This window comes from Squalius cephalus, assembly GCF_949319135.1.
Source record: "Squalius cephalus genome assembly, chromosome: 9".
NCBI classification, from domain to species: domain Eukaryota; kingdom Metazoa; phylum Chordata; class Actinopteri; order Cypriniformes; family Leuciscidae; genus Squalius; species Squalius cephalus.
Window position 1 is genome coordinate 25,692,805 of NC_137130.1, and position 26,774 is coordinate 25,719,578.

Genomic DNA, 26,774 nt, shown 5'->3' on the forward strand with positions numbered 1-26,774 from the left:
GAAGGGAAACAGTAGAAGGATATAGCCTGTCAGTGTCACCACATGACCCCATTTTGAGTCATGAAGGACTCTATAAGCCTGTGAAGCATCCATGTATCATTTGCTCTCTGTTTTGGTAGAGTACACTCTTAAAAATAATGGTATGTTGTATCATGAAGAAATTTGAACACTCTTGGAATCTTTCCTTTGCACAAAAAGGTTCTTATAGTGGAAAGTCTGGTTTATTTATTTATTTATTTATTTTTGATGATTAAAAAAGGTCTTTTAAGAAATGTCCACTGAAACTGAAAGGTTCTTTCACAGAATGGTTCTTCTGGCATCACTGCGAAAACCTGCAGGGCTAAAGGCGCACCGGGGTAAAAGGCGCGTTTGACTTTATTCTCTTTTAAACCACTAGATGGCGCACAATTCAGCCCAGCAGGGATAGTGAATTCTTTTATTTTTTTTCATCATTTAGTCTCCCTGAAGTAGTTCCAAACTGGTTTATTTCGTGTGCTGAACACAATAAGAAGGTGGTTTTTAAGGTGGTAACCAGAGAATTGATGGGCCCCATTGACTTCCATAGTATTTTTCCCCTCTATGGAAGTCAGGGGCTGACTGGTTACCAACATTTTTCAAAATATCTTCTTTTGTGTTCAGCAGAAGAAAGAAACTCATACAGGTTTGGAACAACTTGAGGGAGAGTAAATGATGACAATTTTCAGTTTGGGGTGAACTATCGCTTTAACAACTGGTTTAAATAGTTAAATGTCTATTACCTTAAATTATATGTTTATCTCTGTAAAGCTGCTTTGAAACAATCTACATTGTTAAAATCGCTATATAAATGAGGATGACTTGACTTGACTTGACTTTAAATGATGAATGTGATAATTTGTCCTTGGCCATTTCGGACAGCAACTCAAAGTTGATTCTGGGCTAATGATCTCATATTTTATGTTTTTTTTTTAAATGTTGTAGATTTAGTAGCAAATGAGAATCGATAAAATTACTGACTATATTTTGAGACAAATGTCTTGTTAATAATTTTCAAGGAAATTAAAGCAACAGTTTTTCAATAACGGAAGAATATGAAAAAGTATGGCATTTGGGGTAAAAGGCGCCCCTGCTGTTGGGGCTAAAGGCACAATTATTAACATGTTAATTATTAACATGATAATAAACAGCTGGCTGACTTTTCCATTTGCTGACATGACATGGTTAGATTCACATGGTAAATATAATTAATTAAGTAATCACCATATTTATAATGAAACCATCATATTTAAAAATATCATTGATAATAAAATGTAATATTTATTTGTTACTACTGTAAAGCTATATTAAATTATTATGGGATCTCATTTAATGTTTTCAGAATCTTTACTCTTTAAAATAATGTAGTGTCTGTATTTTTTATATTAACATTTTAATGACCATATTTATTGGAGAAAAAATATTAATTTTATTTAAATAAATCGAAAATTGTACAAACTTTGCTAAAGTGATCTTTTTGAAGAAGTTTATAAATAAATAAATACATTTATAGCCTAGCCTAAGATTTTTAAACAAACAAACCACTTTTATGATTTATTTTCACACAGAATCTGTTGCTCCATCATTGTTCAGTAAACATTTTTTTTCCTGCAACCATACACAATGAGATTGAAATTGTGCCTTTATCCCCGTTGTATAGGCTCTCGTATGAAATGTTATCTAATGTACAACCATACAGCATGCAGCAGTAGGCTACCATATTTTTGTAATTTTTTTTTTTTTTTTTTTAGGTGCAGGAAAATGGAAATATCAAATTTAAAATCCCAAAATGTAAAGTAATTATAAAATATTTGTATAATTGTACTAGTAGGCACATGCATCTTTCACTTTCATTTTAAATGTATTGCAATGTATTATACGAGGGCACTGCTCTCATTCATGTATTAACTTCCACATGCTTGTAAACTTTACCATACTTCATTAGTATTTTAATATACTGTAAATGTTTCAATAATATTTGAGCAGCCCCTCCATTATCATCAGCACCCCCCAGAGCTCTCGCGCCTCCCTCCTCGCGCGCGCTGTGCCATGGCAGCGGTGACGTCACCCGTGCATTGACTCGCGCTGCTGGCTGAGAGAGCTAGAGGTTGAACACAGACCGAGGGTTAGAGAGAGAGTGAGAGAGAGAGAGAGAGCAGCTTGGGCCCACGGACAAAAACTCACCGAAACGGATTTACATTCTCCACGCATCGTCTTACCAACCCAAGTCTGCAAAGAGAGCGTGTTTTTCTGCGTGTCCTAAAGCCCGATCTATCAGGAGTTACTGCAAGGTAAGAAAAAGAAAACACTAACATGTCAACTAGAGTAATAAAGGCTCGCTTAAAGTTGCCTTGGTGTGCTTTCCTAGCTAAAACTGTTTTCAGTAACGCGTCTACATGAATATTGCTTCTATATCGAGGATCGGTGTATATGTTACAATTGAAAATGAGAAAGAAACAGGAGCACTTTGAGTGATTGTCTCTCTCGCGCTCGTCTTTTGTCTCTACCAGCTCTGTTACCACAATAGAGATCCCAACCGCCTCCTTAAAGTTGCTGGATTTGACACATCCGTGTAACAGAGAGTCATCTGTTGATTGATGGTAGCCTACAGTTTAAATGCCGCTTTTGGTTTGTTTTTGTTTTGAGACATCATATTAGAGAAAGAATGAAATGATGGCTGCTGAGAATGTCCATTGTCATTTTCTGCATGTTGTGTGCTCGCGCCATGGAGTCATTCCACACACTGTAAAACAACAGCTTTCCCTGACATATATCCAGTGCCTTAAGCGATAATTATCTATATTGTTGTTTATTGTTTAAATATATATATAAATGTAATTCACTGAGGTGAGAGTGCTTTGAATGAATTAGCATGGCAAAAGAAGTGCACGTTAGGCTACTTCTCTGGAAGTGAATGAAACTTGGACCTTGATGTGAAGTGTGATTGTTTTCAATGGGTTATTCACCCAAAAATGAAAATTCTGTCATTAAATACTCACCCTCATGTCGTTTCAACCCCGTAAGAGTTTCATCGTTCTTTTTCGGAACACAAATGAAGATCTTTGTGGTGAAATCTGAGAGCTTTCTGTCCCTCCATAGACAGCTACGCAACTACCACTTTGACGATTGAAAAAGTTCATAAAGAGATCGTAAAACTAATCCATATGTATTGAGCGGTTTAGTCCAAATTGTCTGAAAAGACACAATCGCTTTATAACGATGAACAAGGCTTTTATTCACATAAACATTCATCAACTTACACATCAGTTGTGGTAAACGGAAGCTCAAGCATGTTCGCTTGACGTGCGAGAACCAATGAGGTTCATTCTCGTGTTACGCAGCATGTTTGAACTTCAGCAAGAACCAATGAGGTTCATTCTTGTGCGTCAAGCAGGTTCGGTTGAGCTTCTGTGTTCGCTGATCAGTGTTAATATGTGAATAAAAGCCTAAATTAAATCTGTTCGTCATATAAATTGATCAAGTCTCTTCAGAAAATTTGGATGACTCTTAGTGACTTTTCCCCCTAATCTTATGAGAACTGTAAACAAAAATGCAACTTAGTGGCATGCTTTAAAATTTGACCTTGTTTCATGTTTTCTATTAGGATTTCTGCCATAGAAATCTCTGGTTTTATTGAAATTGTATGTTTCAATAAACAATGTTACTAAATTGAATAACAGTCACATTCTACTTTGGGATATAGCAGAGGGTTAAAGTTCAGTGAAATCTGCCTATTGGGTTTTGATGAAGTATATGAAGCGGATCCTTAAGTAGGCTACAGTTAAAATACACAGTCTCAACAGAGGACATCGCTTGTTAAAAAACTATGATGGCAAATTAAATGTTGATTTTACGACACAGTGAAAGGTCATTTGAGAAGTTGGGCCCCCAAATGAAATATTTAGTTAATTTAATACACTGTCTGATTGCTGGAGTTTGTTTAAAAATAGTTTCTTTCATGCACAAAGTAAACATGAAGCATCATGTGATTTAGAGTTGTTGTGGATTTTCTACATTTATGGTCAGGTTCTTGACACTGTATTCCTTTCCATCTCCCTTTCACAGACTCTCGGTACTTGCATACTTACCAGCATTATGATAATTTAATTTTACACCAGTCAGGATTTCTCCTGCCCGGCTTACTGAGTAAGTGGCTCAAATACTGGGCTACTTTGAAGACAATAATCCTATTTTTATAGTTTCTCAAGAAACATCCTTAGAGGATTGAAATAGCTTACATGCTTATACTTACTACACAGCGCTGGTACTTGTGCTAATATATTCCCATCACAATCAAAAAATTCCAAAACCGTATGCGTTTCATACTGTCAAACATAATGTTGTATTTCTTGTCTGAGTAACCGAGTATCGATTTGAATGCATAATATGGAGAATTTCAGTTTCAACCGGTTCAAAGTTTCGCTCTGATCACACCCATTGACGTTTCTTTCACGAGTCGTGATTTGCAGTGTGTTCCTTTGCAGTGACAGGTATGTGGAATCTAAGGCATGATGACTGAACACAGTAGCAACTCTGGTTGCATTTTCTATTACAAAACTCATGTAAGTGTCACGTTGTGTCTGTCATTGCGCAACGAAAGACAACATAATTGAGCTTACGTAATGCATCAGGCACATTCTGCCATAAACAGGGTCCCAAAAGGGAAGGAAAACCCCAAAGTGTTTTGGAACTGTAATTTTCAGGAATGGAAAAATGATTGACATTTATAGATTTTTCTAGAGATAGGCTACACTGTAAAAAATGATATGATTAATATGATATGATGTTTTTTTTTTACATCGCTTTAACTCATCAAAATAAGTTAAGCAATTTTCAACTGTTTTTTCATAAGTTCTGTAAGATTCAGCTAATTTTTTAAAGTCAGTTTAATGTAATTTAGGTTGAAATGACTTAAACATCCAAGTTGATTGTACTTAAAAATTTAAGGCAGTAACATTTTTTTTATATATATATGTATATACAGTGTAAAGATAATTGTTAATTAAATGATTTTTAGTAGTTTACTAAACAAATGTAAAAGGCTTAAAAAATCTCCTTTTATCTCTGTGACCAAAGGAGGGAATTTGAATAGTCTTTTAGTGCTGAAATGGTCTAAAAATATCCCAAGTGCTCTTTTTTTTTTTACTGATCTCATTTACAAATGTGCTGTTTTCTGGACCGAGGCTCTGGAATGTGCTGTGCACACGGTACTCTCTCAGTACCAGCCACCAGTCTCCAAACAAAAGACTGTTTAGTCAAAGTGTTTCCCTCCATCTGAGCTTTGCCATTTATTTAGTACATGGGCATAGCTTTCGGTGTAAGTTCATATGTCCACTGTGTCCGACTTATGGAGCGCACCATCATTTCTGCTGTTTTTTTTTTTTTTTTTGTGCATGTTATTGAGTTACAGTCTGTAAAGGCAAGATATCTATTAGTGCTGTCAGCCCTTGTTCACAAATGATGTACTTGTGATTTACAAATGAATCAGTCAATTAGAGACAAGCTTGGTTTTGCAGTTCCAGACATGATTTGTTTGAAATTATAGTTTGTGCTTGTTGGTAATTGCGTCCGGCATAGAAATCTTGCAAGGCAAGTGTTTTCTGCGTCTCTCAGCTGGCTTACGCCAACGTCTCCGCAACTGGCTCCCTCAGAACTTTGACCTAAATGTACTTTAACTTTTCTATAAAAGGCTGTAATTATAGTGTTTATGGATTTGGCAGAGTCTTGCAAGTATTCAGCGTGGCCGCAGATAGTTTGTGGTTTAGTATTTTGTAAATGTATTGATTTATCACATACTGGTGGTTAAGGCTACCCGTTTCCCCTTGCTGGGTGGATGTCCGCTAAAATGTTGTCAGTTTATATAGTAAATGTTCATGGCACACATTTTTTTTGTGAAATTGTGACCCTGTTTAAACCCTCTATCTAAAGCTGTTGAATGGATCTGGATGGTATGAATAAAAATCCCACTTGTCATCGTCTCCATAAATTTAGATTGTGGAAATCGTGTTGGGAGGGAAAGGCTCGCATCTGCAACATCACGTCACAGCAGAGTTTGTGGTTTGGAGCTGGAAATTGCTTTTTTTGCGACGTGCCGTTCTACAGCAAATTTTAATCTTTCCCAAAATAAGAGCCTTCATAAAAGAGAGAGAAGGCCCAGATTGCAAGCTCCGGAGACAGACGTCCCGTCTAATAAAACGCACAGATGAAGGTTAAAGGTCAGGCTGGGGTTTTGTTATTTTTACCATAATCATTTGTAATCTCAAGCGGGCATTATGCATGCAGCTGATTTAGCAATGATGGAACTGAATTGGTCGGCTTGCCTCTGGTAAGAAAGAGGATTTAGGCTATCCTGCGCATCACAAACGCTCCTACAATTGTGTCATTTCTCTGCTTGAATGGGATTGAAAGGCTGTATTATATTTTTTCTTTCTTTAGCATTGGTTTTTATAGGTCATATGTGTAGGCTAAAGAGATTTGACTGTGAAAACGATCATCCACCACTATTCCAGACTGTTCCTCTAAATCTGCAAAAAAAAAACTCCCTTTTTTCCACATGGAATATTCAGTGCATGCAAAGCCACTATGAAAGATGACAGTTTGTGAAGATCTCATCTAGGGATGAATTTTCAACAATCTCACAGGTAAACATAAATATTTTACGAGGTGGCGATTCCATATGAATTTGTACATTGAAAACCGTATGAAAACATTCGATTTTTAGGAAAAAAGCATGAAGGTCCACCCCTGAACATAACCGTCACTGAGTCATAAGCGAATCGTATGAATAAGATTGTACAAATTCATACGAATTAGCCACCAATGCGCCAAAACGTAAATAGTTACGAATTGCCATTAGATTGTATTGGATGATTTTAGAGCATTTAAACTGTGTTTGCTCGCATGTAAGATTTTAAATTTGACAAGTCTCAACAAAAGGCAAATGTGATTGCTCAGGATCTTCAGGCGTTTTGTGCGTTTGCACAAAAGCCTCATTTAGCTTTGTTTTCCATGCAGACTTTGTTTGTGTCGGTTGCAATCTGGGTGTTCAGTGCTGTTGCGGTGGCATCCAATTAGAAAGGGCAATTTATTTAACGAGGGCATTGTTTGGTTAATTGTGTTTTCATTAAGGGATTGAGGTTTGTTGACCATGGGGAACGTTCTTATGAGTAACTATTAGCAGTTAAGGAGATTTTTACTGAGGAGCTGTACATAGTGTGAAAACTCACTGGAAAATTGAACTAGACTTTGTCCCTTGGCTGAACCTTTTCCTTTCACAAGCTTTCCAGGGACTATCTCAGACTTGTATAGCGGCATAGAGCATCTTTCTCTTTATGGCTTTGTTCTGTCTTTGCTGGATTGCAGTCCTGGCTGCTTATTCCATCTATCCTCTTATCACTCTTTTTTTCTGTCAGACCTCCTGTAGACAGAATTATGACTTCCCAGTTGAGGTGTAACGATACCATCATGTCCCGATTCGATACATATCACGATAGTGAACTCATGATATGGTATTATTGCAATACTCCAAGAAATTTGGACATACTGTTGATTAAAATGCTAAATTTGGTATTACATTGTGGGTGTAAATGAATAGGCTTGGACTTAGTACTGGTAACCCAATTCACAGGACAATGGAGACACCAGAATTAAAATATTCATGATTCTAAACCTGAAAATACAGAATTATTTTAGACGAATATGCTTGCACTCGAACACTGACTAGATAAATTTAAAATAATGTTGGCCGCACTTTTTACTGGTAACATTAGACATTTGGCATTATCAGGACCCACAAATACTCCCCCATTGAATATTATACACTATTTCAAATTATATATAGTAGTTTTATGTAGTACTGACACTAAAACTCTGTAATGAACTAATTAAAAAAGTAATTTTTATTTTGGGAGAACTATACACAGTACATAGGCTATTGTCACTATCCACGATACATATTGTTGCATTTTTGTATTGTGATATATTGTGACACGATATATTGTTGTTACACCCCTACTTGCCAGCACAAAGTTTGGCAGGCTATTTGACTGACATGTAAAGCAGCCAAGCACTGTTCGTTTTAGCATCGATATCGTCATGTGTGCATCCGTGATAGTTACATCGCAGGATGTACGATGTACGAAGTATAGATCGTAGTTGATCTGTGATCCGGACGGACCGGCACCATGGTTTGAAACGCACATGATTCACGGATTAATCAGTTTAAACATTCAAGCAATTTTAAACCATTTGAGCTCAGGAAGACACGAAAGAGAACTCAATTTGGAAGTCGCACACTGTTTTCTGTGCACACACATAGAGCCGCAAACACCGAATTCCATTCTCTTCCATGTCTATTTGTGCTTTAACGTATTTACAAAATCAACATCACATCAATGACAGTTATGTTACCTGCAAGATTGATTAACTTCTCGGCCAACCTGGTTAGATCCTGCGATCTTTGTAAGGGCTTTCCAGTAGGTCGGCATCTGTGGGCATAGAGATGCTTTATCATGTCACTCCATCAGCTGCTCCAGCAAGGTGATTGTGTTTTCTTGTAGCAGATATCAGACCTAATCTTCCTTATGAAAGGTTCAGTCATCTGTCTGTGTAATACAAATGCTCTCTCTCTTACGTACACACATCTTCTTAAAAAGAGCACAGATGCATCCCTTCTGAACATGATCAGACACAATAGATTCAGCCCTTCTCTTTAGCACCCTATTGCCATGCACACTGAACTGATCATTAATTCATTAAAACCCTGTGAAGGGATTCTTGGGCTGCAATTAAGGGTTGCCTGCTCTTAACTGCATGGCTGGTTTTGAATTTCCTCAGTGAAATGGCCATTCTGGACTGGACAGGGCAGGAGTGTGAAATTCAACACCGCCTCTAAGTGCTTCATTGCAGCTCGGAGTGAGCAGCAGATTTGGGCCCTGCTTGCCCCACTCCCCTGCTGATTCAGAGCCTTCTCCAGCCCTCACCCTCGCTCAGACAGGACAGAGCAGAACGCAGGCTCAGGTGTAGGTAGAAGTCATGGGAATTTGAAGAAGATGGCTCTTGGGTAACTGCATGTATAAAAGTATAGTTTACACAAACATGAAAATTCTATCATCATTTGAGGCCTTGAGACGAAGAACCATATAAGTCCATATTTTCAAATTTTGATAATAACATTTTTTTTATTTGGACTGTGAACATTATATATTTTTATTTTACTTGAAGATAGACAACAAAAGCTTCCCAATTCTATTGAGATAAGATTTTTCAGTGTCAATCTTAAAAATAAAAAGTTAGAGTAATTTACATTTCTGGCATGTGGAAGAACGGTATATGTCCAGTTAATGTGGAATAACAGTATAAGTCCAATTCATCATCACTTTAAACCACTGGAGATCTGATTCCTTTATGTTAGTTTTAATACAGTAACGAGGTTTTGCCTATTAATGTCCGCAGCGGACATGAAAGCAACCGGCGTCTCCATTTTTGCCCTAGTGGACATAAACTTTTTTCCACGTGAGACTATTTTAAAGTTTAAAATACAGAGTATTGGTCGCGCGAACAAAGTTTCAGCAATATCAAACCTCATTCGGTTCCTGTATGTCACGTTACTTAGTGTCATAAAGACAACGCACAAGAAGATGTCATTCATTGGCAGTAGCACCTCACTGCAGTACACGAGATCCAGGGGGCGGAGTTGGATCCAGATGTAAGGGGTGGAGATTGGTAGGTTTAGGGGTGGGTTTAGGGATCAGGGGGTGGAGATTAGGGCTGTCAAAATTGCTCAAAAATGACGTTCGAATATTCCCTCTAAACAACACACGAATATTCGAACTATTCGAACATCTGGTTGCGCATTTTGTCAATGACGCGCATTACGTCAATAACAGGACAAATTAATACAAAGAGACATAACTACTTGTATAGGTAGTAAATTTAAGTTTAAACATATTTGACAATGTATTACCAACACAAAACCAAGTAAATAAACTAATGGCCAAGACCGCAGACCTCTCTCTCTCTCTCTCTCTCTCTCTCTCTCTCTCTCTCTCTCTCTCTCTCTCTCTCTCTCTCTCGCTCACGCTCTCTCTGCGCATAACGGTTAAATTAACAACAATAAGCACATGTTGAGTGCTGATCAAGAGCTTTGTGCAAGCAATTTAAGGTCGCGACTGTTGTCCCAAATATAGCAGGCTTTATTCAGTGATTGAAACAAATTTATTAACATTAATTGAAGTTTTACAGTATAGAACCGACATTGAACGCTCCGAGCGAGCTGTGCTGTGGTAAACATGGAACTTTTCTGTTTAACGTTAAATAAAATGAGGCACACAATTCCGAGAAATGTGACAACAAAGAAATTTTACCCTGAGGTTCATAAAAAATAAAGTGCTATTAAAAAAGAAAAAGGCTACTTACATTCTTGGTGCTTGTATTAAAAAAAGGAAAAACTGACTGCAATTTATTCCATTGTCTTTTTAGTGCACTGTCAACTTTCAGCAGTGACGCTGTGCTAGACAGTGGGACTCATGTGACCTGTCCCTCAGGCAGCGCGCGCGCCCACTCGCAAAGCAGACAGCCGCGCCTCTGCTTCCGCGGGCGTGTTTTTCCATATTCGAAATTCACATTCGATTCGAATATTAATTTTCACGTTCGAATTCCTGTTTTTTAAAACTATTCGAATATATATTCGAATTTAGAATATTCGTTGACAGCCCTAGTGGAGATGGGTAGGTTTAGGTATATGTAAGGTGGGAGGAGTTGGATCTGGATCCAACTCCTCCCCCTGGATTTCGTGTTCTGCAGTGAGGACCATCTCTTCATTGGACTTACATTTGCGATCTTGGCCACTTGAGAGTGAATGTATGCGACAGGAAGTTCCAGGTCTACTGTTCCAGGAAGTTCTACTGTTCCAGGTCTAAAAAAATCCCAAAGCTCACTGCCCTTAATGAACATTACAGTAAATCCACTCTATCCATGGCTTTGGAGCATTATTTATAATTTTTTTATATTATACATTATTTATAATTTATGATTTTATTGGTGCAGAGATAAGTATGTGTTGTGTATTTTGCAAAATACTGCTTTTTGGAGTAATGAACAGACAACAGACAATAAGAAGTATTAGATTTTAAATGACTTGGGTTATTTATACATTTGTAAATCTATATTTTTATCTGATGGCCTAGAGGGCCCTGACGGTTCCCCTCTGCACATTCTTCAACATTTATTCATTTGTGTTTTTCGTGTTGTATTCTTGTGCAATAAACTCGTATGAATTTTGTTAATGATTACAGAATTTACATTTTTGGCTGAACTATCTCTTTAACATTTCAATCAATAGGTTAAGCAGCAGAAATTCCTGTATAATGAGTGTTTTAGCAGCTAGAACATGAGTAGATGTGTTGAAATACACCGCGTTCCAAATTATTATGCAAATTATATTTTACACTGATTTTCCTAAATAGTCGATGCAAATGACTAATTTTCAAGTCACCAACCATTAAGGTGATGATACACAGGGCAACTTTTTGAGCAATGTTGCTGTCAACGGGCAACCAAATAAGACACAGGTCCCACGACCAATCTAAATTATCCAGATAGAAATGTATTGCCCATTTTCAATGGGAAAGTGCCCAAGCAACAATTGCTCTGCAAGTTTGCCCAGCAACATTGCTCAAAAAGTTGCCCTGTGTATCGTCACCTTTAGGGTATGAGTCGAATTTCATTGAACAAACCACCCAACGAAAACAGAATTTTTTTCAAAAAACTCAAAATGCACTGTTCCAAAATATTATGCACAACAGAGTTTGAAAACATTGTATAGGTTGTAAAGAACTGAAAATGGTCAATTGTTGAATTTGCAGCATTAGGAGGTCATATTTACTGAAATCAAAAGCTATTTCAATCAAACATATCTTAACAGGGCAAGTTACATGTTAACATAGGACCCCTTCTTTGATATCACCTTCACAATTCTTGCATCCATTGAACTTGTGAGTTTATAGAGAGTTTCTGCTTGAATTTCTTTGCAGGATGTCAGAATAGCCTCCCAAAAGCTGCTGTTTTTGATGCGAACTGTCTCCCACCCTCATAGATCTTTTGCTTAAGGATGCTCCAAAGGTTCTCAATAGGGTTGAGGTCAGGGGAGGATGGGGGCCACACCATGAGTTTCTCTCCTTTTATGCCCATAGCAGCCAATGACACAGAGGTATTCTTTGCAGCATGAGATGGTGGATTGTCATGCATGAAGTTGATTTTGCTACGGAAGGCACGGTTCTTCTTTTTGTACCATGGAAGGAAGTGGTCAGTCAGAAACTCTATATACTTTGCCGAGGTAATTTTCACACCTTCAGGGACCCTAAAGGGGCCTACCAGCTCTCTCCTCATGATTCCGGCCCAAAACATGACTCCGCCACCTCCTTGCTGACGTTGCAGCCTTATTGGGACATGGTGGCCATCCACCAACCATCCACTACACCATCCATCTGGACCATCCAGGGTTGCAAGGCACTCATCAGTAAACAAGACTGTTTGAAAATTAGTCTTCATGTATTTCTGGGCCCACTGCAACCGTTTCTGCTTGTGAGCATTGGTTAGGGGTGGCCGAATAGTAGGTTTATGCACAACTGCAAGTCCCCGGAGGATCCTACACCTTTGAGGTTCGCGGGACTCCAGAGGCACCAGCAGCTTCAAATACCTGTTTGCTGGTTTGTAATGGAATTTTAGCAGCTGCTCTCTTAATCCGATGAATTTGTCTGGCAGTAACCTTCCTCATTATGTCTTTATCTGCACGAACCCGTCTGTGCTCTGAATCAGCCACAAATCTCTTAACAGTACGATGATCACGCTGACGTTTTTGTGAAATATCTAATGTTTTCATACCTTGTCCAAGGCATTGCACTATTTGACGCATTTCCGCAGCAGAGAGATCCTTTTTCTTTCCCATATTGCTTGAAACCTGTGGCCTGCTTAATAATGTGGAACATCCTTCTTAAGTAGTTTTCCTTTAATTGGGCTCACCTGCAAACTAATTATCTCAAGTGTCTGAGATTAATTTCAGTGATCCAAAGAGCCCGGAGACACAATACCATCTATGAGTTTGATTAAAAAACAAAATATTGAATGTTTATGACACTTAATTCCAATTTGCATAATAATTTGGAACACGGTGTAAATGTGCTGACCAATGCCAGATGTTGGAGACAGTGAGGTTAATTGTCTGTGAGTAGGTGACCAGACGCTGTGTGGGGATATCTGGGACTGCTTCAATGCTCCACAGCCCAAGGCCTGATCATTCACAGTCAGCCTCTCAGAGGAAGGTAATGGCAACAGATTTGTGCTGTCAACCACATAGAAGAAGAGACAGGAGATTGAGCTAGAGGGAGGGTGAGAGATAGAAGGAAAGGAGGAAGAAAGAGAGAGGAAGAACAGAGGAGTTCACATGAGAAATTCACTACCAAAACAAAGATGCTATGTACCAGTGGAAAGTTGAGCGTTCACTGTCAAGTCTGATTCTGTTTGTGCAGTGTTTGCTGCTTTGTTTTGTCAGAGGGTTTGTTTGGAGCAGCGTTGGTGGCTGTTGCTCCACTTAATTTAATTAACTTGGTTTTCTGCTTGTTGGAGTCTAGTTGTGTCTAAGTGTTTGGCATCTCTAAATAAACAGCTGTGCTTTTCACTGTGTTTGTTGCTGAGGTCTGTGACCCGATGTGAGATCCACCAATCAGTGAGTTTCCCGAATCTAAATCAAATGTTTGATTGGTTAAAATTAATGGAGAGTATCTCACGTTTTTCCTTGAATGCTTGGCCGATGAGCGACTATGACATGATCCATCAGAAATCATTCTAGCATGCTGATTTTCCGCAAACATTTCTTATTATCAATGTTAAAAAAAGAGTTGTGCTGCTTAATATTTTCGTGGAAACCCTGATACGTGTTTCAGGTTTTGGTTTAAATAGAAAGTTCAAAAGAAAAGCATTTGCTTAAAATTGAAGACTGTTGTAACATTATAAATGCCTTACTGTTACTTTTGATTAATTTAATGCATCCTTACTGAATAAAAGTACACAGCAAAAACTCCAGTGTTAAATTAACACTCCTGGGAGTGTATATGAGTCCACACTCAAGAGTGTAAAGTGTTAAAATATGAGTGTTAAATTAACACTCAAGAGTGTTAAAGTTAATGAGATAATTAAGTGATTAATTTAGTGATGATTGAGCATTATTGAAGACACCTGATGTTAACAAGCAGAATCACTGAAGGAGAAAATATCAAATTGTAAGCCACCGTTATGGCGAATATTGTTTGCTTTAGTTGGGCTCTTGACCCTTATATATTTACTTTAAATTTTGCTTGTCTGCTGTTATTGATTTATAACAGTCAGACGAACAAAGAAAAAAAGTGATCTGATGGTGTTGGTTATATTATGACAAGCATCATTTGAACTTGATCACTGAACTCATTAAGATCCTTCTTTCTGACTTAAATTATGTTGTTGATTACAGCATAACTGTGATTCTGCATAAATATCCTGAATTTTAGATATAAAACAAAGGATTTCTTAAAAGTTGTTTTGAAGAAAAAAAAAAACATTCTTCTAGGCACACACAGACATCAAGATTCAGTCTATGCATCTCAACAATGGTGACGAGCAGAATATTCAATTAGGAAAAGTAAATTACATAGACAATTCAGATGATAATTTATTCATACCGCAATGCATGATGGGAGCCATTAATGAGTTGTGATTGGTGGCAGCCACTGCAACATGCTTTATTATTGTCACCATTGTTGAGATTCACAGGCTGATTATTGATGTCTGTGTTTCTAAATAAATACACTCGAAAGTCTTTTGATCAGAACAATGTTTATTTGATTATATGAAATATTTTTGATTATATGAAAAATAGTGAAAATCATATGCTGTAGAATCATACAGCTGTTGTAATTAACTAGTTAAACCAAACTATCTCAATAAGTTTAGTTAGTTTAATTAGTTTTTCAGATCACAACATGATTATGTCAAAACATAACCAACACCATCAGATCACGTTTTTTCTTTGTTCATCTGACTGTTATAAATCAATAACAGCAGACAAGCTAAATATAAAGCAAACACCCATCACCACAATGGTAAGTTACAATTTGATATTTTCTCCTTCAGTGATTCTGCTTGTTAACATCAGGTGTCTTCAATAATGCTCAATCATCACTAAATTAATCACTTAATTATCTCATTAACTTTAACACTCTTGAGTGTTAATTTAACACTCATATTTTAACACTTTACACTCTTGAGTGTGGACTCATATACACTCCCAGGAGTGTTAATTTAACACTGGAGTTTTTGCTGTGTATTAATTTATTAAATTAAATCTTACTGGCCACACATTTTCTCGTTTTCTTTTTTTGGTAAAACATTTTAAAACATGTAAAATGCCACATTGAACTTCCATGAACCTTTCTGAATGATGACAAATCTTTAAAACAGACAGTCTATTAATTCCGTGAAATGGAAAGAAAAATATTTCATTTATGGCACTTCCATGCTTGTAAATTATGAGAGAAGGAGCAGGTATGGAACTGGCCCATCCACACGTTTTAGAAAAGGCATTATAAATAATGACCGAATAAAAAGCTTTTTTAAAAATCATTACAATGATGTTTAACTTTTATTGTTAGTAAAATGATGAATACATCATTAATATCTAATATCTTGCTCTATACACACTCATAAACACACATATTAAGAAAGCCTCGGAAGGCAGAGTACATACACCATAATGTAAATTTGATACCCGGAGTCTTTCCTTATCTCCCCTTTTCTCTCAGTTCACGGAACGGATGTAGAGTAGGACGTGTTAAGCTGTGTTTACATCAAGAGTTACGTGATCCTACGTATTCTCCATCTCCGGACCTGTTCTCTCTCATAAGTGAACTTTGAACATGGGTGAGGTTTCTGTGAAATTTCTCCTCTAGTAGTTCTTTTGTAAGACAATACAGCTTGAACTCTTACCCAATTTCTTGGAAACTGTGATAGGGCCTGATAGACAATCCTATTATCTCTTCTTTTATCTTACTTTCTCTCTTCTTTTCCCCCTCAGGGTTTTTTTCTCTCTCCACAGTTCCCCCCTTTTACCATACCTCTATTTCTTCTCTGAGTCTGTCATAATCTTTTAGGTTCACTCATGGTTGGAGACGGTGCTTTTTAAACCTTAACATTGTGACTCCAAAAGTAGAATAGATGTACTTTTTCAATTGTTTAGATTATTTTCAATGCCTCTGACCCTCTATTTAGTTTAGTTGACTGCTCAGGCTTTGACTATTGGCATGAAGTCCAGTCCACTTTGCAGCTTATTCTGCAAAATCACCAAGTTAGACTCAACCACAGTTGCCTTTGACTTCATGCTCTTAATGGGGCAGGGAAATCTGCACTGTTAAAAATGATCATAATTTTAATGTTAAAAGACTTTAAAAATGCTACAGTAAAAACCTATTAATTGGTGAACATTAAGTTTCCTTACTATATACAGTGAACAACTATAATGAATCTAACAGGACATTTCAAGTGAGTTTAAAAGATGTTGTACTGTAAACAGTTTTTGGAAATGAAAATCTTCGTCTCAAAATTTCCAGTGAAAAGCCTTAAACTGCGTTCCCAGAATTCCCTGTGTGACACTTATAATTGCTTCATCTTAGTATTTTTCTTAATACTTATTTACATTAGGGGTCCTATTTTAATGATCTGAAATGCAAGTATCAAGTGTGAAACGCAAGTAACTTTGTGGGCGGGTCTTGGGCGCTGTTGCTATTATACCGGCGGGATAAATGACTCTTGCGCCCGACGCAAATAAAATGGGTTGGTCTGAAGTAGCTTCATTATTCATAGGTGTGGTTTGGGCGTAACGTGAAATAAACCAATCAGAGCGTCTTCTCACATTCCCTTTAAGAGCAGGCGCGTTTGTCCCATGGCGGATTGCTATAATAACGGCGGATTTGCCAGGCGCACGCCAGGAGCGGTTCACAGCCGAGGAGACCGGTGTTTTCGTCAGGGCTGTAAAAGACAGAGAAGTGACATTGTATGGGGATGGGAGAAACCCACCCAAATTAGCTTCGGTTAAACAGGCTTATAATAATTTGGGTAAATGTGTAAGCTAGATTTATGCCTATTTTTTCACATCTTCATGGACACCACAATGATTTCCCTCGTGTGTTAATATTTTTCCTTGTAATAATTTATTGTTTTTCTAAAAATGAGAACTGCTGCGTCTGTGTGTAGATGAGATAAGCAAAGTGTATGCGCGTTGTGCACACGCTACATTGATTATGGCCAAGCATGCACCCTTAAAATAGCATATGAATAACATGTGCAACGCGTCACTGACTTTAGACTAGGTTTTTCCTGGTCAGTGGCGGAATTGTTTTCTAAACCTGCAAAATAGCACCAGGGAACGTTTGCGCTGGAACACGCCTCCTCTTTGCGCTGAACCGCCCCCGGGAGCGCAAGTTCATTTCCTAATTTACCGACGTGCGTCTGTGGAGGTAAAAGTCCGCTGTGCGCGGGTGCAAAATAGGAATGATACACGCGTCAGTGTACAAAGTCAATTGCGCTGGGTGCAAGATAGGGCCCTAGGTGTTTATGTTACATCTTATGTTATTGAATGAATGTTTATTGCATTATTTTAGTGTTATGTGTAGGAATGCACCGATATGAAAATTTTCTCCGATACGATAATTCTTTATATTTGAAAGCCGATAACTGATATATTGGCCGATCAATCTAAATCCAAATTTTTATATACATTTTGAGAGCCTGATTACACAAACAAGTCTCATTATTAAAAGCCACATCCCAAGCACACAGTTATAATGTTCTTATTATAATTTTATGTAGCCTATATGACAGACTTAACTGTTGCACTTAACTGTATTTTCCTTTTTTGAAGTGATTCCATTCCAATCATATTTCAAGCAATTCAAATAATGCGACCTGAAGTGTCAGCTGAAGGAAAAAATCCATAATCAGCTTTAATATATCGGCCAAATTTTCTTATTGGGCCGATAAAAATATGGTGGCTCATATATCGTGCATCCTTAGTGTGTTACCATGACTGTTTTGTATGTGCATCTTCTATATTTTAATATTTACATCAGATTGTTGAAAAGCTACTTGTGATAAACTTTGATTCATCGTGTGGCTTTCTCGTTACCACCTGTTTTCTTGTGGTTGTCAGTATATTATATAGCCTAGGCCTATATAAATTCACTTTAATTTAAGTTCAATTTGTAAAACCTAAATTGCTACATCCACAGGTGCCTTTCTTACCGTACATTTCAGAGATTGTTCAAACAAACTCTGAATATTATTGATGGGCTGTGTGCGGGTCCGTAAGAATGTCTGGTCATTATCTGTGTCTGATCTAAGTTAAACTGTTAAGACTGTTCTTCTTTGTCTATGTCCCAGTGGTGGATCCCATCAGCCCACCGCTTTTTGAAAGTACCCCTGCATTGTGTCCACTGGCCTTGCTCTGGTTGTGCCGCAGTGTGAATTGCATGTCGGCTGAGTGTGCAAAACGCTCCTCCTTTATTCACGAAGGGGAGAGATAGTCCCAAAGAGAAAGAGAACACACGCTTTCCCTCTCTCGGCCCTCTTTGGTGGAAGCACGTGAAAGTATTTGCTGATGAAGCTTTGGTGTGTGTTTGTTGGACGGATGCCACGGGTGCTTGGGCCATTGACTTAGGCATGGGTCAGCCGACTAGTCGTCGTCCATCAACCGGTCGCCTAAGAGGATAACAGAGATTTGTGTCTTTTAGTTTTTAGACCTTTAGCATGGTATAAAAACTCTAAAAGCCATCAAAGGACCACTTTTGTAACCGATTCACCGAAATAAAACTGTTTCAACTGATATCATAGAGAGGATCCCTGCAGAGTGCAGACCCAATTGAAGTGTCTTAAAACATCAGGTCATTTGACAGCTATATGATTTCAGGTTGTTAAGTGTCATGTGGTGCAAATTCTAAAAATGTAATAAATGTATGAATAAATAATTCATAAATACTTTTTACCTGGAAAATTATACAATACCATTCAAAAGTTTGTGGTTCGTAAATAAATTAGTACATTTATTCAGCAGGGACAAGTGAAATTAAAGTGATATAAAGACTTTTATTATGATTAGTGCTGTCAATCGATGAACATTTTTCTGTCATTAATCGTGAATAATCGCACCTAACATTAAAGTGTTATTTTTATATTGTAATTTCACATTTAATCTCAAAATTAATGTAGAAACAACATAAAGACATTAGCATATATTTTAAATATTTGTTTAATGGCATCTTTTTATGAAAGAAGGCATCTCCGATATCAATACTGCTACTGATGTCTCTATGAAATATAATTTTTCTCAATTTTAGCCATTAATTATAGCCATTCAGCATTACAGTATAATTTAAAGCTATTCATTTTAACATTTAAATTAGCCTTTAAAAATAAATAACTAATTTAAGTGAACATAAAAACAATCTTCACATAAACCCATTATAATAAATGCCACATTTACATGCCTTTCAATATATCAGGGATCAATTTTTTTTATTGGCCCAGTCAGACCGGATCAGATTTTTACTTGGCCTGTCAAAATGCACAAAAAGTTATTGTTTGTGTTGTTTTTGCCCCGCATGTAACCTTATAAACAGTGCTTTAAGATTTTGAGGTAGGTCTAACATGATATATACAGAAATTTTATAAAGTTATCAAGCACTTATAAATTATATATTAAATATAGATTACTTATTAAAGCTACAAAAGTTATTCAGTCTAGAACAGTGAGTGATTTTCTCTTTCGTTTGTTCTTTGATTATCCTTAAAGGGATAGTTCACCCAAAAATGAAAATTCTGTCATCATTTACTCACCCTCAAGTTGTTCCAAACCTGTATGAGTTTCTTTGTTCTGCTGAACACAAAGGAAGATATTTGGAAGAATGTTTGTAATCAAACAGATCTTGGTCCCCATTGACTTCCATAGTAGGAAAAAATATATACTATGGTAGTCAATGGGGACCGAGATCTGTTTGATTACAAACATTCTTCCAAATATCTTCCTTTGTGTTCAGCAGAACAAAGAAACTCATACAGGTTTGGAACAACTTTAGGGTGAGTAAACGATGATAGAATTTTCATTTTTGGGTGAACTATCCCTTTAATGTTAAAACCATTCCACACATGACCACGTCGGATCATAGCATCAGAGCATCTGATACACATTATCTCTAAATTACTTTCATTTAAGACTTGATTTAACTCATTTAACTGTGCTTGCGATGATACTCAACAAAACGGGCATTGTGGCATAATTTTTAGTTTTTGTCCGCTATCTGAAGCGCTGTCTGAAGCAGCTTTCTGTGTGCGTGAGTCACACAGACAGAAGAATCACAGACGCACGTCAGTACAGCACTGAGTTCTCTTTTTTTTTTGTCTTGTCGCATGTGAATGGTTTAAAAGCATTTGCTTGAATAAGAGCGTGATCATATAATGCAGCGCTAGCCAAAGGATGACGGGAATTTTTTTTATTAATCGCATGCGTTAAGTAACACGTTCATTTTGACAGCACTAATTACAATACAAAAGATTTATATTAAATGCAATATCACCGTTTCCATAAAAATATTAAGCAGCACAACTGTTTTTAACTTTATATTTAATAAATGTTTTTCTTGAGCACCAAATCAGCATGTTAGAATGATTTCTGAAGGACCATGTGACACTGAAGACTGGAGTAATGATGCTGAAATTCAGCTTTGCCATCAAAGGAATAAATTATAGTTTAAAATAAATTAAATTAGAAAACAGTTATTTATATTCTAATATTATTTCACAATATTAATGTTTTACTGTATTTTTGATCAAATAAATGCAGCTTTGGTGAGCACTAGAGATTTCATTCAAATACATTTAAAAAATGTTTTTTCAAAAATCTGCTCACATTTAATCAAGATATAAGGAAAATATCTTATTACTTTTTACTTAATGTTTCACCACATTACATTTTCACAGTAGTTACATTTTTTTTAAAGCTATAAGTTTTTAAAAACCATATGAACCCAATATGGATGCAAAGATAACTATTTATAATAATTTTAAAACTAATAATTTTTTTTTATTAAAAAAAAAAGAATACTTTTCTTTATGTACACTGACCGTGTAGTTTTGCACATCCATAATTGCTTCAGACTCTGGCCTTGCTTTCTGCCTCAAATGGAGAATCCAGCTTGTGTCGTTGTTGGTGGGAATTTTCCTTGATTTTCTACAAGGGGAAAAAGGCATGCATCAGTGCTTTTTTTTTTAGATTTATGATGAGAAGTTTTCCTGTGGTGTTTTTAGATGTGTTTTCAGACAGCTTTGAATCGCAGTTCTAGCCTTGGAGATTAAACACCACAGCATCAGTTGGCAAAACCTGGAACCGTTCAGCTGTGAATGTGAGTATGGGCCACAGCTTTGATGGATGTAACAGATTGGATGCCGAGGGGTTAATCTCTGTAAACCTCAGTGCAGTAAGTATAAATGAGAATGGAAAAAATGAGTATGAATGGCAGAGAGACAAGCGACAGGAACGACCTGACCTGAACCTTCACTGCGGAGACGAGATTCTTGGGCTGCTGCCATCTCTCCTGTTTGTTTTGTATGACTGGAGCCGGAGTGGTGTGGTATGTTAGCATATTATTTATTTGTACATGTGCTCACACATACTCGGTTTTAAACTTAAGAGCTTAACAAAACAAACTCAGTCAAATTACTCATAACTATTAGCATTGTGTTAAGGGTGCGGACAAGCACAGGTTAATGAGTAAAGCTTTTATGGCCTATGTACACTCAGGGCCCTATTTTAACGATCTGAAGCGCAAGTATCCAACACAAAACGCAAGTAGTGTAGTTTAGTGTGGTAGTAGTGTGGGCGGATCTCGCGAATCTAAAATGGGTTGGTCTGAAGTAGCTACATTACTCATAGGTGTGGTTTGGGCGTAACGTGAAATAAACCAATCAGAGCATCATCTCACATTCACTTTAAAAGCAGGCGCGCTTGTTCCATGGCGGATTGCTATAAAAACGGCGGATTTGCCAGGCGCACGCCAGGAGCGGTTCACAGCCGAGGAGACCGACGTTCTCGTCAGGGCCGTAAAAGACAGAGAAGTGACATTGTATGGGGTTGGGAGAAACCCACCCAAATTAGCTTCGGTTAAACAGGCGTATAAAAATATGGGTAAATGTGTAAGCTAGATTTATGCCTATTTTTTCACATCTTCATGGACACCACAATGATTTCCCTTGTGTGGTAATATTTTTCCTTGTAATTATGTATGGTTTGCAAAAATTGGAACTGCTGCGTCTGTGTAGATGAGAGAAGCAAAGTGTATGCGCGTTGTGCCCACGCTACACTATGGCATTAGTCAGTAGTCTATAGTATGGTCAATAGTCAACCACATTTTGAAGTTGAAAAACTTCACTACACATTATTTCTAGTGTGCTTGCCATCCAGTAATTGCAATAAGCTTTCGACATCATTACTTTTGATATGAAACAGTTTCAGCTTGAATGTTGTTTTCACACACTTTAATGTGGCTTGACAGATCACCGTATCTCTTTATATTTACTACAAGTTAAGAAATAAACATGAATGAACATCACAAGGTACGTTGAAACTGAAACAGTACCACTAACTGAAATGTATCATGTCTCATCATAGTTAGGGCTGGGTTAAAAATATCAAATTCCCGATTTTAATCGATTCTCATTTTGAAGAGTCGAAATTGATTCTTAAATCTCAAGATTCTGATATGAAACAAAGTCTCAGCTTTCGAATTTTGTCAATTTTATTACAAAATTCAAACAATAAGTGCCGTTTTGGCGCCGTTTAATGTGGTGTGACAGATCGCACACAGTATAGCGCCTCAGTTCAAGAGAAGCGGAAGGAACTGATCATTTCCTCCGCTTTAATACTAGTTACAGCATAAAATAAACATGAATGAACATCAGAAGGCATGTTGAAAGGTATAGTACAACTTACTGAAATCAGTAGCATGTCTCATGTAATCGCTTAATCAGTGTTTCAACCGCAGAGACACGTCAATATTTACCTAAGGGAAGCAAAGTCCATCAGTGGTCGTGGGCGGAGCATGAGCAATATGACATCATATTGCTCAAAAAGTCCAAAGGGCTTGACTATTGAGAGTGTTTAGACTTTTTGAGGATTAAAAAAATAAAAAAATAAACCTTTCACCTTTAAACTGTTAGTCACGTATTCATTATTTCATGTGTGTTTGAATAAATCTGTCATGGAAACAAGTTTTTAGTACAGACACTATTTAAATGATTTTGTTTCAACGACATAGTGGAGTAGAAACATCATTATGTCATAAAGATGATGACAGGATCACAGATCATGATGATAGGACTAACTGCCTAATGTGCAATTTCAATTTTTGTAACTGTTTGTACACATTTTATTAATTAATTAATTGATCATTAAACAAACTTTATTTTCTGTTTTCTTTTTTGGCTAAATGAAAACGGTTTTGTTCTGGTAAAAACACCACACACACACACACACACACACACACACACACACACACACACACACACACACACACACACACACACACACACACACACACACACACACACACACACACACAAAAAAAAAACATTTTGCTGCATCACTAGTATGTTTAAGTCCAGTCACACAATCTTTTTCATTATTATTTTTTTTTTTATGAGAAAACTCTTGTCATTAGGGTAGGTCCACACCATATCTATAAATGTACCAAAGGATAGCTGAAAACAAAATTGTCAATTTGGAGAGGAAGATTTTGTAATCTCCATAACAATCTGTGTGCAAAATCATATAATTAAAAATTCCATGATGCAGGTTTCTTGAGGCTGCATTAATATAATCCCAAACAACAGTATACCATTAATATCAAATTGCATAAGTTCCAGGTCTTACTCCATAAACTGCCAATTAAGAAAAGCTTAGAAGATTGCATCTTAGAATTTGGAGACCATTGACCTTTGTAACAGATTGACCTAATTAATTGGGGTGCCAAGCAGGTGATTAAACCTACTAAATTTCTTTGAGTCAGTCAACCATACAAAGAAAAAAAAAAAAAAAAAAAAAAAAAAACAACCTAGGAACCCTTAATATGTGGATGAAGAATTAACACACAAATATCAACAGGCTCAAGTCATAGAAACTGTTATTAGTTTTTTGAGCAAAATAACATTCAGTGAGGGGAAAGCATTAATGATTCACAAATGCAAAGTAAAAAAAAAAGAAAAAAAAAAAAAGAAACCAACAAATTATTAAATTTTTAAGAAAAGTATCCCAGAAATTCATATACTCAATTCCTAATTCTGGGGCCCATTTAACATGACAAAATCTTTCAACAAAAAGAAATCAGTTCATTAAAAATTAAATTTGTTTAAATTCAGTTCATTCCTTTTCAACTCATTTGGGGTGCAAACCACCAGTTTCACAAGTTCACATTAACAGTTCTTGACTGAGTTCTCAATCCAGCATAGTAGCTTAGAGTTCATATGCTCTTAGACCATTAAGTCCATTCAGACCAGCACTGAGCAACCAGTCCGCTGTGCAGTTCAGAAAGAGTTTTTTCAGCACTTCACACAATATTTACCATGGACACTCAACTGGCAAACCCAACATAAGAATATAAGAAAAAAAAACAATACTTGTTTGGTTTGAGTGAAGACTTCATGAAGCGGATGGAGAGCCAGTGGTTCCCGAAGGTGAAATATTTTGAACTGAGACGTGATCAAGCAAAGAAACTTGACTGATTTTCAGGCTGCATCATTAGACTTGTTTGCCAGAAAGAATCCCCATTGCATTTCACAAACCTTCTTTTTTTTTTTTTCAATTGCTGTCCATCTATTCTGTAAGCCATTTCTGAAATGCATCCCCCTGTTTACATAGGAAATGATGTGCACTCTGACCCGACCATTTCCTGTACAAGAGCATGTTTGTCCATTTGGTTGAGTGTCACATTCCTGTGCTGGATTTGGCAGTGTGAGTGTGTGCTGTTATTATTTCCCCAGCTCTTTATTCTCTTTTACGTTGCGAATGCAAATAAATGCTTTGTCAGGTAAATAAAATAGAAGATAACTTTACATGGAACTGTAAAAATTATAGTCTGATCCTCAAGCAATTCAAAGACATAGGCTACAACCATCTACTAAAAAACATCTGTTATCTTTTAACAGAGAGACTGAGAATAGACTGAGACCAAATGATGCTATGACACGGTGAGCTCAACTTTTTGGCACACATATACAAGGAAAAACAAGAAAAAATATTTAAATTGCCAAAAAATACTAGAATACGCTACACTACGCAATCGCAAAGCTGAATTTTCAGCAGCCATTACTTCAGTCTTCAGTTGCTGTTTCAGTCTACCTATTTGTATGCGCATTTGAAATATCGCATTAAACAACGTTGGACGAAAACGCCAAGATGCGCATAAATTCAAAAAATTAGCAAAAAAAAACCCTGTATGCGCTCACTTGAGGTGAGTTTATGTGCATAAATTATGATGGAAACACATTTACAGAATGAATCCCTCGATGCGCAAAAAAAGAAAGGAAAACCTCACGTGGATTTGCCTCAACAGTTGGATGTGATTGGATAACTGGACTAACCAGCTGACCAGTTTCATTGCACAGCATCTCAAATGTTGTCTTAGTTATTCTGAAATGCCTGTCATTAGAATGATTTGGTTTAATTCCCTCCCAGAAGCGTCTCACAAACACCAGGCATCTTCTGAACGCAAGAGAACATGACACCATTTATTGTGTTTTGCTGTGGGCTCTGAGACACAAATCTTTTATGATGTACTGTAGGAAAAAAAAGAGCCACAGTGGCTTCCCTGATTGCCGGAACTTACATTTTTATTACAGATATTTTGCGGTAGTTTCCTAGGAATTGACGATTTTGTTCTTTTGAACTCATGGGATGGAAAAGGTGCTTTAATCGCGATTGTTTTATGCAATATTCCAATTTTGCGCAAATGTTAAATTCGCTATTTTGGATGGAAACACAGCCTGAGTCACATGATCCTTTTAAAATCAATCTAATATACTGATTTGCTGCTCAAGGAACATTTTTACTATAGTATATATATCAGTGATATATCAGTGTTGAAAACGGTTGTGCTGCTTACTATTTTTAAGGAAATGGTGATACATTTCTTTCATGAATAAATAACAGAAATTTCAAAATTATAACAATAAAAATTCAAAATACAGTTTCATGGCTGGTAAAATTTCCTAATTCACTCACTATACAGAATGTGCAGAGGCAAAAAGCTTTTGGGTGCTAATTGTAGTGTTTTAAAACTGAAGGGTGGTTCTAACTTTATTGAAAGCGCCCTGAAATGAGTGTTTTGTGTTAAGTTAATAAACTGAAACGCATACATTAGGTTGTAGGCTAACTGAGCTTGCAAATGTAGAGCGTCACCTGGGTTTGAGTCATCTGCATGCTAACAATGGCGGGCTCTTTATGGATCTCCTGGTGGGCTAATTGGATGACACATTAATTGCTTGAGCCGGTACTCGGTGAAGTGGAATGGTAATTATTGGGTGCTGCTTCTAATAAAAAGACTCCCTCATCCATCACAGACATTTGGTTGGCAAAGAGTTTTTTTATATAGAGATTTTTGCATTACTGGCTTATTAGGCAATGGGAATAAAGC

The 26,774-nt window shown here is 36.9% G+C and overlaps 1 protein-coding gene across 1 annotated transcript in view; it reads left to right on the plus strand.

Annotated features, from left to right (window-relative positions):
* Positions 1–2,105: 2,105 nt before the first annotated feature.
* The window catches only part of nck2a (NCK adaptor protein 2a), a 68,579-nt gene continuing 43,910 nt past the window's right edge, over positions 2,106–26,774 (plus strand). The window contains exon 1 of the mRNA XM_079880866.1: positions 2,106–2,306. The gene's annotated coding sequence lies outside the window, so the exon portion shown is untranslated. The remainder of the gene's footprint in view (positions 2,307–26,774) is intronic.